General features: G+C 40.7%; 1 non-coding gene across 1 annotated transcript; it reads left to right on the top strand.

Moving 5' to 3' along the window:
- The first annotated feature begins 6,034 nt into the window (after positions 1-6,034).
- LOC130937419 (small nucleolar RNA R71) lies at positions 6,035-6,142 on the top strand. Its single transcript, XR_009068640.1, has one exon. It is a non-coding gene; the product is annotated as a small nucleolar RNA R71 (small nucleolar RNA).
- Positions 6,143-14,033: the final 7,891 nt, after the last annotated feature.

The following is a 14,033-nucleotide window of genomic DNA, read 5'->3' as shown; positions in this document are numbered from 1 at the left end:
AGATAAAGATAGAGATACTTATGTAATTCATTGGTGGGAATTTCAGATAAGCGCATGAAGATGCTGTGTCCCTTCCGTCTCTCTGCTTTCCTACTGTCTTCATCCAATCCTTCTTACTCCTTTCCATGGCAAGCTTATGCAAGGATTTCACCGTTGTCAGTGGCTACCTCCCATCCTCTCAGTGGAAATGTTCAACGCACCCTGTCACGGCACGGCTATCCAGCTGTCGGTTCTCGATCATGTCGGAATAGAATCCAGTGATTCTTTTGCGTCTGTCACTAACGCCCCACAATCGCGAGTTTGAAGCACGTCACAGTCATTCAATCATTGAATCCTACTCAGAATACCACAGACAAGGTTATACCTTTCGGATTCTCTTGAATGACGTCATCAGTTCTAGCCTATACCACGAAGACTCTGATCTCACGGAATGGCTGGCTCGGTTGTCAGGCGAGCGCTCGGTTGTCAGGCGATCAACCATGCATCGTGTATCAGGAATCCAAGAGATACTCACCCAATCTAAGGTAGACGGAGGTGGTTGTCAGTCACACGTTCATAGGTGAAATGATGATGAGTGTCACGGATCATCACATTCATCAAGTTGAAGAACAAGTGATATCTTGGAACAAGAACAAGCGGAATTGAATAGAAGAACAATAGTAGTTGCATTAATACTCGAGGTACAGCAGAGCTCCACACCTTAATCTATGGTGTGTAGAAACTCCACCGTTGAAAATACATAAGAACAAGGTCTAGGCATGGCCGTGAGGCCAGCCCCCAATGATCTAAGAACTAGATGTCCAAAGATGAAAATACAAATAGCAAAAGGTCCTATATATAGGGAACTAGTAGCTTAAGAATTACAAAGATGATTAAATGACATAAAAATCCACTTCCCCCACTTGGTGTGCTTGGGCTGAGCATTGAAGCATTTTCGTGTAGAGACTCTTCTTGGAGTTAAACGCCAGCTTTTGTGCCAGTTTGGGTGTTTAACTCCCACTTTGGTGCCAGTTCCGGCGTTTAACGCTGGAAATTCTGAAGGTGACTTTGAACGCCGATTGGGCCATCAAATCTTGGGCAAAGTATGGACTATCATATATGCTGGAAAGCCCAGGATGTCTACTTTCCAACGCCGTTGAGAGCGCGCCAATTGGCTTCTGTAGCTCCAGAAAATTCACTTCGAGTGCAGGGAGGTCAGAATCCAACAGCATCTGCAGTCCTTTTCAGTCTCTGAATCAGATTTTTGCTCAGGTCCTCAATTTCAGCCAAAAAATACCTGAAATCACAGAAAACACACAAACTCATAGTAAAGTCCAGAAAAGTGAATTTTAACTAAAACTAATAAAATATACTAAAAACTAACTAAATCCTACTAGAAACACACTAAAAATAATGCCAAAAAGCGTACAAATTATCCGCTCATCACAACACCAAACTTAAATTGTTGCTTGTCCCCAAGCAACTGAAAATCAAATAAGATAAAAAGAAGAGAATATGCAATGAATTCCAAAAATATCTATGAAGATCAGTATTAATTAGATGAGCGGGGCTTTTAGCTTTTTGCCTCTGAACAGTTTTGGCATCTCGCTCTATCCTTTGAAATTCAGAATGATTGGCTTCTTTAGGAACTCAGAATCCAGATAGTGTTATTGATTCTCCTAGTTAAGTATGATGATTCTTGAACACAGCTACTTAATGAGTATTGGCCGTGGCCCAAAGCACTCTGTCTTCCAGTATTACCACCGGATACATACATGCCACAGACACATAATTGGGTGAACCTTTTTAGATTGTGACTCAGCTTTGCTAGAGTCCCCAATTAGAGGTGTCCAGGGTTCTTAAGCACTCTTTTTTCCTTGGATCACAACTTTATTTCTTTCTTTTTCTTTCTGTTTCTCTTTCTTTCTTTTTTTTCTTTTTTTTCATTTTTTTTTTGTATTCACTGCTTTTTCTTGCTTCAAGAATCATTTTTATGATTTTTCAGATCCTCAGTAACATGTCTCATTTTCCATCATTCTTTCAAGAGCCAACAATTTTAACATTCATGAATAACAAATTCAAAAGACATATGCACTGTTCAAGCATGCATTCAGAAAACAAAAGTGTTGCCACCACATCAAAATAATTAAACTGTTATAAAATTCAAAATTCATGCAATTCTTTTTCTTTTTCAATTATGAACAATTTTTTTATTCAAGAAAGGTGATGGATTCATAGGACATTCATAACTTTAAGGCATAGACACTAAGACACTAATGATCATAAGACACAAACATGGATAAACATAAGCATTAATTTTCGAAAAACAAGAAAATAAAGAACAAGGAGATTAAAGAACGGGTCCACCTTAGTGATGGCGGCTTGTTCTTCATCTTGAAGATCTTATGGAGTGCTGGAGCTCCTCAATGTCTCTTCCTTGTCTTTGTTGCTCCTCTCTCATGATTCTTTGATCTTCTCTAATTTCATGGAGGAGGATGGAATGTTCTTGGTGCTCCACCCTTAGTTGTCCCATGTTGGAACTCAATTCTCCTAGGGAGGTGTTCAGTTGCTCCCAATAGTCTTGTGGAGGAAAGTGCATCCCTTGAGGCATCTCAGGGATCTCATGATGAGAGGGGTCTCTTGTTTGCTCCATCCTTTTCTTAGTGATGGGCTTATTCTCATCAATGGGGGTGTCTCCTTCTATGTCAACTCCAACTGAATAACAGAGGTGACAAATGAGGTGAGGAAAGGCTAACCTTGCCAAGGTGGAGGACTTGTCCGCCACCTTATAGAGTTCTTGGGCTATAACCTCATGAACTTCTATTTCTTCTCCAATCATGATGCTATGAATCATGATGGCCCGGTCTAGAGTAACTTCGGACCGGTTGCTAGTGGGAATGATTGAGCGTTGGATAAACTCCAACCATCCTCTAGCCACGGGCTTGAGGTCATGCCTTCTTAGTTGAACCGGCTTCCCTCTTGAATCTCTCTTCCATTGGGCGCCCTCTTCACAAATGTCAGTGAGGACTTGGTCCAACCTTTGATCAAAGTTGACCCTTCTTGTGTAAGGATGTTCATCTCCTTGCATCATGGGCAAGTTGAATGCCAACCTCACATTTTCCGGACTAAAATCTAAGTATTTCCCCCGAACCATTGTAAGCCAATTCTTTGGGTTCGGGTTCACACTTTGATCATGGCTCTTGGTGATCCATGCATTGGCATAGAACTCTTGAACCATTAAGATTCCGACTTGTTGAATGGGGTTGGTGAGAACTTCCCAACCTCTTCTTCGGATCTCATGTCAAATCTCCGGATATTCACTCTTTTTGAGTTTGAAAGGGACCTCGGGGATCACATTCTTCAAGGCCACAACTTCATAGAAGTGGTCTTGATGCACCCTTGAGATGAATCTCTCCATCTCCCATGACTCGGAGGTGGAAGCTTTTGCCTTCCCTTTCCTCTTTCTAGAGGTTTCTCCGGCCTTGGATGCCATAAATGGTTATGGAAAAACAAAAAGCAATGCTTTTACCACACCAAACTTAAAAGGTTTGCTCGTCCTCGAGCAAAAGAAGAAAGAGTAGAAGAAGAAGAAATGGAGGAGATGGAGGAGGCTATGTGGTTCGGCCAAAGGGGAAGAGTAGTGTATAGGGTGTGTGAAAATGAAGGAGTGAAGATGGGTTTATATAGGGGTGAGGGGAGGGGTAGGGTTCGGCCATTATGGGTGGGTTTGGGAGGGAAAGTGGTTTGAATTTTGAATGGTGAGGTAGGTGGGGTTTTATGAAGGATGGATATGAGTGGTGAAGAGAAAGATGGGATTTGATAGGTGAAGGGTTTTTAGGGAAGAGGTATTGAGGTGATTGGTGAATGGGTGAAGAAGGGAGAGGGTGGTGGGGTTGGTGGGGATCCTGTGGGGTCCACAGATCCTGAGGTGTCAAGAAAAAGTCATCCCTGCACCAAATGGCATGCAAAAATTCGTTTTGAGCCAATTCTGGCGTTAAACGCCGAGCTGGTGCCCATTTTTGGCGTTTAACGCCAAGTGCTTGCCCTTTTCTGGCGTTTAACGCCAGTCTGGTGCCCCTTTCTGGCGTTAAACGCCCAGAATGGTGCCAGACTGGGCGTTAAACGCCCACCTGCTAGCCTTACTGGCGTTTAAACGCCAGTAAGTTCTTCCTCCAGGGTGTGCTATTTTTCTTCCTGTTTTTCATTCTGTTTTTGCTTTTTCAATTGATTTTGTGACTTCTCATGATCATCAACCTACAAAATAAAATAAAATAACAAAGGAAAATATGTAAAATATAACATTGGGTTGCCTCCCAACAAGCGCTTCTTTAATGTCAGTAGCTTGACAGAGGGCTCTCATGGAGCCTCACATTTTCTCAGAGCAATGTTGGAACCTCCCAACACCAAACTTAGAGTTTGAATGTGGGGGTTCAACACCAAACTTAGAGTTTGGTTGTGGCCTCCCAACACCAAACTTAGAGTTTGACTGTGGGGGCTCTGTTTGACTCTGATTTGAGAGAAGCTCTTCATGCTTCCTCTCCATGGTGACAGAGGGATATCCTTGAGCCTTAAACACAAAGGATTCTTCATTCACTTGAATGATCAGTTCACCTCTATCAACATCAATCACAGCCTTTGCTGTGGCTAGGAAGGGTCTGCCAAGGATGATGGATTCATCCATGCACTTTCCAGTCTCTAGGACTATGAAATCAGCAGGGATGTAATGGTCTTCAACCCTTACTAGAACATCCTCTACAAGTCCATAAGCTTGTTTTCTTGAGTTGTCTGCCATTTCTAGTGAGATTCTTGCAGCTTGCACCTCAAAGATCCCTAGCTTCTCCATTACAGAGAGAGGCATGAGGTTTACACTTGACCCTAAGTCACACAGAGCCTTCTTGAAGGTCATGGTGCCTATGGTACAAGGTATAGAAAACTTTCCAGGATCTTGTCTCTTTTGAGGTAAATGCTGCCTAGACAAGTCATCCAGTTCTTTGGTGAGCAAAAGAGGTTTGTTCTCCCAAGTCTCATTTCCAAATAACTTGTCATTTAGCTTCATGATTGCTCCAAGGTATTTAGCAACTTGCTCTTCAGTGACATACTCATCCTCTTCAGAGGAAGAATACTCATCAGAGCTCATGAATGGCAGAAGTAAGTCCAATGGAATCTCTATGGTTTCATTTTGAGCCTCAGATTCCCATGGTTCCTCATTAGGGAACTCATTGGAGGCTAGTGCACGCCCATTGAGGTCTTCCTCAGTGGCATTCACTTCCTCTCCTTCCTCTCCAAATTCGGCCATGTTGATGGCCTTGCACTCTCCTTTTGGATTTTCTTCTGTATTGCTTGGAAGAGTACTAGGAGGGAGTTCAGTAACTTTCTTGCTCAGCTGTCCCACTTGTGCCTCCAAGTTCCTAATGGAGGACCTTATTTCAGTCATGAAACTTGGAGTGGTTTTGATTAGATCAGAGACCATGGTTGCTAAGTCAGAGTTGTTCTGCTTAGAATTCTCTGTCTGTTGCTGAGAAGATGATGGAAAAGGCTTGCCATTGCTAAACCTGTTTCTTCCACCATTATTGTTGTTGAAACCTTGTTGAGGTCTCTGTTGATCCTTCCATGAGAAATTTAGATGATTTCTCCATGAAGAATTATAGGTGTTTCCATAGGGTTCTCCTAGGTAATTCACCTCTTCCATTGAAGGGTTCTCAGGATCATAGGCTTCTTCTTCAGATGAAGCATCCTTAGTACTGCTTGGTGCATTTTGCATTCCAGACAGACTTTGAAAAATCAAATTGACTTGTTGAGTCAATATTTTGTTCTGAGCCAATATGGCATTCAGAGTATCAATCTCAAGAACTCCTTTCTTCTGATTTGTCCCATTGTTCACAGGATTCCTTTCAGAAGTGTACATGAATTGGTTATTTGCAACCATTTCAATTAGTTCTTGAGCTTCTGTAGGCGTCTTCTTCAAATGAAGAGATCTTCCAGCAGAGCTATCCAAAGACATCTTGGATAGTTCAGAGAGACCATCATAGAAAATACCTATGATGCTCCATTCAGAAAGCATGTCAGAAGGACATTTTCTGATCAATTGTTTGTATCTTTCCCAAGCTTCATAGAGGGATTCTCCATCTTTCTGTCTGAAGGTTTGGACTTCCACTCTAAGCTTACTCAATTTTTGAGGTGGAAAGAACTTTGCCAAGAAGGTATTGACTAGCTTTTCCCAAGAGTTCAGGCTTTCTTTAGGTTGTGAGTCCAACCATATTCTAGCTCTGTCTCTTACAGCAAAAGGGAATAGCATAAGTCTGTAGACCTCAGGGTCAACCCCATTAGTCTTGACAGTGTCACAGATTTGCAAGAACTCAGCCAAAAACTGATGAGGATCTTCCACTGGAAGTCCATGGAACTTGCAATTCTGTTGCATTAGAGAAACTAATTGAGGCTTAAGCTCAAAGTTGTTTGCTCCAATGGTAGGGATAGAGATGCTTCTCCCATAGAAGTCGGGAGTAGGTGCAGTAAAGTCACCCAGCACCTTCCTTGCATTGTTTGCATTGTTGTTGTTTTCGGCTGCCATGTGTTCTTCTTCTTTGAAGATTTCTGTTAGGTCCTCTGCAGAGAGTTGTGCCTTAGCTTCTCTTAGCTTTCGCTTCAAGGTCCTTTCAGGTTCAGGATCAGCTTCAACAAGAATGCCTTTGTCTTTGTTCCTGCTCATATGAAAGAGAAGAGAACAAGAAAATATGGAATCCTCTATGTCACAGTATAGAGATTCCTTGAGGTGTCAGAGGAAAAGAAAAATAGAAGGAAGAGGGAGAAGAATTCGAACTTAGTCAGATAGAGTTGGAATTGTGCATTGAGGAGGAGTGGTACTCCATAAATAGAAGGATGTGAGAAGAGGGGAAGAAATTTCGAAAATTAAATTAAAAAGATTTTAAAAACATTTTGAAAAACTTTAATTGATTTTCGAAAACCAAGAGTGGGAAAGAAATCAAGTAATTTTTGAAAAAGATTTTGAAATTAGAATTTAAAAAGATATGATTGAAGATTATTTTGAAAAAGATGTGATTAAAAAGATATGATTGAAAAGTTATGGTTTTAAAAAGATATGATTGAAATGATATGATTTGAAAACAATTTTAAAAAGATTTGATTTTAAAAAATTAATGACTTGGCTAACAAGAAAAGATATGATTCAAACATTAAACCTTTCTCAACAGAAAAGGCAACATACTTGAAATGTTGAATCAAATCATTAATTGATAGCAAGTATCTTTGAAAAAGGAAAGAAATTGATTTTGAAAAAGATTTGATTGAAAAGATATGATTTGAAAAAGATTTGATTTTGAAAAACTTTGAAAACTTGAAAAAAAATTGATTTGAAAACAAAATCCTCCCTCTTGTGCCATCCTGGCATTGAACGCCCAGAATGGTGCACATTCTGGCGTTTAACGCCCAATGCACTACCTTTTTGGGCGTTAAACGCCCAACCAGGCACCCTGGCTGGCGTTTAAACGCCAGTCTGCCTTCTTCACTGGGCGTTTTGAACGCCCAGCTTTTTCTGTATAATTCCTCTGTTGCATGTACTGAATCTTCAGTTCTCTGTATTATTGACTTGAAAATAGAACCAAGATCAAATAAACAATGCATGCAAGACACCAAACTTAAAATAAAACACTAGACTCAAACAAGAAACATAAAATATTTTCGGTTTTTTATGATTTTGTAATTTTTTTGGATTTTTCAAAAATTAAGTGGAAAAGAAAATAAAGGTATCAAAATTCTTAATGAGAATTCCAGGAATCATGCAATGTTAGTCTAAAGCTTCAGTCTAAAGGAATTAGACATGAATAGCCAAGCTTCAGCAGGACATTGCATTCAAGAGCTAAATTGATGAGAATCAATCAGCTTTGGTGATGATAAGATCATCACCTTGAAACACTAGAATTCATTCTTAAGAACTCTGAAAAATACCTAATCTAAGCAACAAGATGAACCGTCAGTTGTCCATACTCGAAACAATCCCCGGCAACGGCGCCAAAAACTTGGTGCACGAAATTGTGATCATCAATGGCGCCATCAACATGGTACGCTCATTGCAATCTCAACTCTTCATCACAACTCCGCACAACTAATCAGCAAGTGCACTGGGTTGTCCAAGTAATAAACCTTACGCGAGTAAGGGTCGATCCCACGGAGATTGTTGGTATGAAGCAAGCTATGGTCACCTTGTAAATCTTAGTTAGGCAGACTCAAATGGTTATGAATGATATATGAATAAAACATAAAGATAAAGATAGAGATACTTATGTAATTCATTGGTGGGAATTTCAGATAAGCGCATGAAGATGCTGTGTCCCTTCCGTCTCTCTGCTTTCCTACTGTCTTCATCCAATCCTTCTTACTCCTTTCCATGGCAAGCTTATGCAAGGGTTTCACCGTTGTCAGTGGCTACCTCCCATCCTCTCAGTGGAAATGTTCAACGCACCCTGTCACGGCACGGCTATCCAGCTGTCGGTTCTCGATCATGTCGGAATAGAATCCAGTGATTCTTTTGCGTCTGTCACTAACGCCCCACAATCGCGAGTTTGAAGCACGTCACAGTCATTCAATCATTGAATCCTACTCAGAATACCACAGACAAGGTTAGACCTTTCGGATTCTCTTGAATGCCGCCATCAGTTCTAGCCTATACCACGAAGACTCTGATCTCACGGAATGGCTGGCTCGGTTGTCAGGCGATCAACCATGCATCGTGTATCAGGAATCCAAGAGATATTCACCCAATCTAAGGTAGAACGGAGGTGGTTGTCAGTCACACGTTCATAGGTGAGAATGATGATGAGTGTCACGGATCATCACATTCATCAAGTTGAAGAACAAGTGATATCTTGGAACAAGAACAAGCGGAATTGAATAGAAGAATAATAGTAGTTGCATTAATACTCGAGGTACAGCAGAGCTCCACACCTTAATCTATGGTGTGTAGAAACTCCACCGTTGAAAATACATAAGAACAAGGTCTAGGCATGGCCGTGAGGCCAGCCCCCAATGATCTAAGAACTAGATGTCCAAAGATGAAAATACAAATAGCAAAAGGTCCTATATATAGGGAACTAGTAGCTTAAGAATTACAAAGATGAGTAAATGACATAAAAATCCACTTCCGGGCCCACTTGGTGTGTGCTTGGGCTGAGCATTGAAGCATTTTCATGTAGAGACTCTTCTTGGAGTTAAACGCCAGCTTTTGTGCCAGTTTGGGCGTTTAACTCCCACTTTGGTGCCAGTTCCGGCGTTTAACGCTGGAAATTCTGAAGGTGACTTTGAACGCCGGTTTGGGCCATCAAATCTTGGGCAAAGTATGGACTATCATATATTGCTGGAAAGCCCAGAATGTCTACTTTCCAACGCCGTTGAGAGCGCGCCAATTGGGCTTCTGTAGCTCCAGAAAATCCACTTCGAGTGCAGGGAGGTCAGAATCCAACAGCATCTGCAGTCCTTTTCAGTCTCTGAATCAGATTTTTGCTCAGGTCCCTCAATTTCAGCCAGAAAATACCTGAAATCACAGAAAAACACACAAACTCATAGTAAAGTCCAGAAAAGTGAATTTTAACTAAAAACTAATAAAAATATACTAAAAACTAACTAAATCCTACTAGAAACATATTAAAAACAATGCCAAAAAGCGTACAAATTATCCGCTCATCACCTTGACACCTCAGGATCTGTGGACCCCACAGGATCATCTCAGGATCTTTGGACCCCACGAGATCCCCACTACCATATTCTCCCCTCTTCTCAACATTCATCCTCTCTTTCCAATAAACACTCTTCCCCAAAACCCTTCACCAATCTCCTCAATCTCTCTTCCCAATTACCCCCTTCACCACTCACATCTATCCACTCTTCCCCATAAACCCCACCTACCTTCAAAATTCAAATTTCTTTCCCACCCAAACCCACCTTAAATGGCCGAACCTACTCCCTCTCCTCTCCCTATATAAACCCCTCCATTCTCCTTAATTTTCACACAACACAACCCCCTCTTCCACACCTTGGCCGAATACACCTCCCCTACTCTCCTCCATATTTTCTCTTCTTCTTCTTCTTTTCTTTCTTCTTTTGCTCGAGGGCGAGCAATATTTTAAGTTTGGTGTGGTAAAAGCATAAGCTTTTTATTTTTCCATTACCATTGATGGCACCTAAGGCCGGAGAAACCTCTAGAAAAGGGAAAGGAAAGACAAAAGCTTCCACCTCCGAGTCATGGGAGATGGAAAGATTCATCTCCAAAGCCCATCAAGACCACTTCTATGATGTTGTGGCCAAGAAGAAGGTGATCCCTGAGGTCCCTTTCAAGCTCAAGAAAAATGAGTATCCGGAGATCCAACATGAGATTCAAAAAAGAAGTTAGAAAGTTCTGACCAACCCTATTCAACAAGTCGAAATCTTGATGGTTCAAGAGTTCTATGCCAATGTATGGATCACTAGGAACCATGATCAAAGTATGAACCCGAATCCAAAGAACTATCTTACAATGGTTCGGGGGAAATACTTAGATTTTAGTCCGGAAAATGTGAGGTTGGCATTCAACTTGCCCATGATGCAAGGAGATGCACACCCCTACACAAGAAGGGTCAACTTTGATCAAAGGTAGGACCAAGTTCTTAGGGACATATGTGTTAAAGGAGCTCAATGGAAAAAAGACTCCAAAAGCAAGCCGGTTCAATTAAGAAAACTGGACCTCAAGCCTGTGGCTAGAGGATGGTTGGAGTTCATCCAACGCTCCATCATCCCCACTAGCAACCGATCTGAAGTTACTGTGGATCGGGCCATCATGATCCATAGCATCATGATTGGAGAGGAAGTAGGAATTTATGAAGTTATCTCCCTTGAATTCTACAAAATAGCTGATAAGCCCTCTACATTGGTAAGGCTAGCTTTTCCTCATCTTATTTGCAATCTATGTTACTCAGTTGGAGTTATCATAGAAGGAGACATCCTCATTGAGGAAGATAAGCCCATCACTAAGAAAAGGATGGAGCAAACAAGAGAGCCCACTCATGGATCCCAAGAGACGCATGAGGAAGCTCATCACCAAGAAATCCCGGAGATGCCTCAAGGGATGCACTTTCCTCCCAACAACTATTGGGAACAACTCAACACTTCTCTTGAAGATTTGAGTTACAATATGGATCAATTAAGGGTGGAACATCAAGAGCACTCCATCATTCTCCATGAAATTAGAGAAGATCAAAGAGCAATGAGGGAGGAGCAACAAAGGCAAGGAAGAGACATAGAAGAACTCAAGGACATCATTGGTTCTTCAAGAAGAAAGCGCCACCATCACTAAGGTGGATTCATTCCTTGTTCTTATTTTTCTGTTTTTTTTTTCGGTTTTTATGCTTATTATGTCATCTATATTTGTGTCTTCATTACATGATCATTAGTATTTAGTAACTATGTCTTAAGGCTATAAATAATTCCATGAATCCTTCACCTCTCTTAAATGAAAAAATGTTTCTAATTCAAAAGAACAAGAAGTACATGAATTTTGAAATTATCCTTGAATTTAGCTTAATTATATTGATGTGGTGACAATACTTTTTGTTTTCTGAATGAATGCTTGAACAATGCATATTTTTTATCTTGTTGTTTATGACTGTTAAAATTGTTGGCTCTTGAAAGAATGATAAACAAAGAGAAATGTTATTGACAATCTGAAAAATCATGAAAATTGATTCTTGAAGCAAGAAAAAGCAATGAATAGGAGGGCCCAAGGAAATAAAATCCACGCCTAAGCGGCTAAATCAAGCTGTCCCTAACCATGTGTTTGTGGCATGCAAGTCCAAGTGAAAAGCTTGAGATTGAGTGGTTAAAGTCGTGATCCAAAGCAAAAAGAGTGTGCTTAAGAGCTCTGGACACCTCTAACTGGGGACTTTAGCAAAGCTGAGTCACAATCTGAAAAGGTTCACCTAGCTATGTGTCTATGGCATCTATGTATCCGGTGGTAATACTGGAAAACAAAAAGCTTAGGGCCACATCCAAGACTCATAAAAGTAGCTGTGTTCAAGAATCAACATACTTAACTAGGAGAATCAATAACACTATCTGAAATTCTGAGTTCCTAGAGATGCCAATCATTCTAAACTTCAAAGGAAAAAGTGAGATGCCAAAACTGTTCAGAGGCAAAAAGCTACAAGTCCCGCTCATCTAATTAGAATTAATATTCATTGATATTTTAGGATTTATAGTATATTCTCTTATTTTTATCCTAATTTATTTTCAGTTGCTTGGGGACAAGCAACAATTTAAGTTTGGTGTTGTGATGAGCGGATAATTTATACGCTTTTTGGCATTGGTTTTAGGTAGTTTTTAGTAGGATCTAGTTACTTTTAGGGATATTTTCATTAGTTTTTATGCTAAATTCACATTTCTGGATTTTACTATGAGTTTGTGTGTTTTTCTATGATTTCAGGTAATTTCTGGCTGAAATTGAGGGACCTGAGAAAAACTCTGATAAAAGGCTGACAAAGGACTGCTGATGCTGTTGGATTCTGACCTCCCTGCACTCGAAATAGATTTTCTGGAGCTACAGAACTCTAAATGACGCGCTCTCAACGGCGTTGGAAAGTATACATCCAGAGCTTTCCAGCAATATATAATAGTCCATACTTTATTCGTGATTAGATGACGGAAACTGGCGCTCAATTCCAGTTCCATGCTGCATTCTGGAGTCAAACGCCAGAAACACGTTACGAACCAGAGTTGAACGCCAAAAACATGTTACAACTTGGCGTTCAACTCCATGATAAGTCTCAGCTCGTGTAAAGATCAAGCTCAGCCCAAACATACACCAAGTGGGCCCCGGAAGTGGATTTATGCATCAATTACTTACTTCTGTAAACCTTAGTAGCCGTCTAGTATAAATAGAACTTTTTACTAGTGTATTATACGTCTTTGGATTGATCCTAGATTGTATTTTTGATCCTTTGATCACGTTTGGGGGCTGGCCATTCGGCCATGTCTGGACCTTCATCACTTATGTATTTTTAACGGTGGAGTTTCTACACACCATAGATTAAGGGTGTGGAGCTCTGCTGTACCTCAAGTTTCAATGCAATTACTACTATTTTCTATTCAATTCTGCTTGTTCTTATTCTAAGATATTCGTTGCACTTCAACATGATGAATGTGATGATCCGTGACACTCATCATCATTCTCACCTATGAACGCGTGACTGACAACCACTCCCGTTCTACCTTAGACTGGGCGCATATCTCTTGGATTCCTTAATCAGAATCTTCGTGGTATAAGCTAGATTGATGGCGGCATTCATGAGAATCCGGAATGTCTAAACCTTGTCTGTGGTATTTCGAGTAGGATTCAGGGATTGAATGACTATGACGAGCTTCAAACTTGCGATTGTTGGGCATGATGACAAACGCAAAAGAATCAATGGATTCTATTCCAACATGATCGAGAACTGACAGATGATTAGCCGTGCTATGACAGAGCATTTGGACCATTTTCACTGAGAGGATGGGATGTAGCAATTGACAACGGTGATGCCCTACATACAGCTTGCCATGGAAAGGAATAAGAAGGATTGAAGGAAGGCAGTAGGAAAGTAGAGATCCAACAGGGATAAGCATCTCCACACAATTATCTGAAATTCCCACCATTGAATTACATGAGTAACTCTATCTTTATTTTCTGCTTTATTTACTATTCGAAAACTCCATAACATTTATTATCTACCTAACTGAGATTTACAAGATGACCATAGCTTGCTTCATACCAACAATCTCCGTGGGATCGACCCTTACTCACGTAAGGTATTACTTGGACGACCCAGTGCACTTGCTGGTTAGTTGTGCGGAGTTGTGACTAAGTGTGATTCACATTTGAGAGCGCTACCAAGTTTTTGGCGCCATTGTTGATGATCACAATTTCGTGAACCAGCTATCAATCCTGACCTCTTCATACTAAATCATTCATAACATGAGCTATAGAAGTCCGAATGAGGCGGTTCTAGTTGCGTTGGAAAGCTAACATCCGGGGCTTC

Source organism: Arachis stenosperma, chromosome 6, assembly GCF_014773155.1.
Source record: "Arachis stenosperma cultivar V10309 chromosome 6, arast.V10309.gnm1.PFL2, whole genome shotgun sequence".
Lineage (NCBI taxonomy): Eukaryota > Viridiplantae > Streptophyta > Magnoliopsida > Fabales > Fabaceae > Arachis > Arachis stenosperma.
Note: the sequence above shows the minus strand (reverse complement) of the source record. Positions and strands in the feature narration are given on the sequence as shown.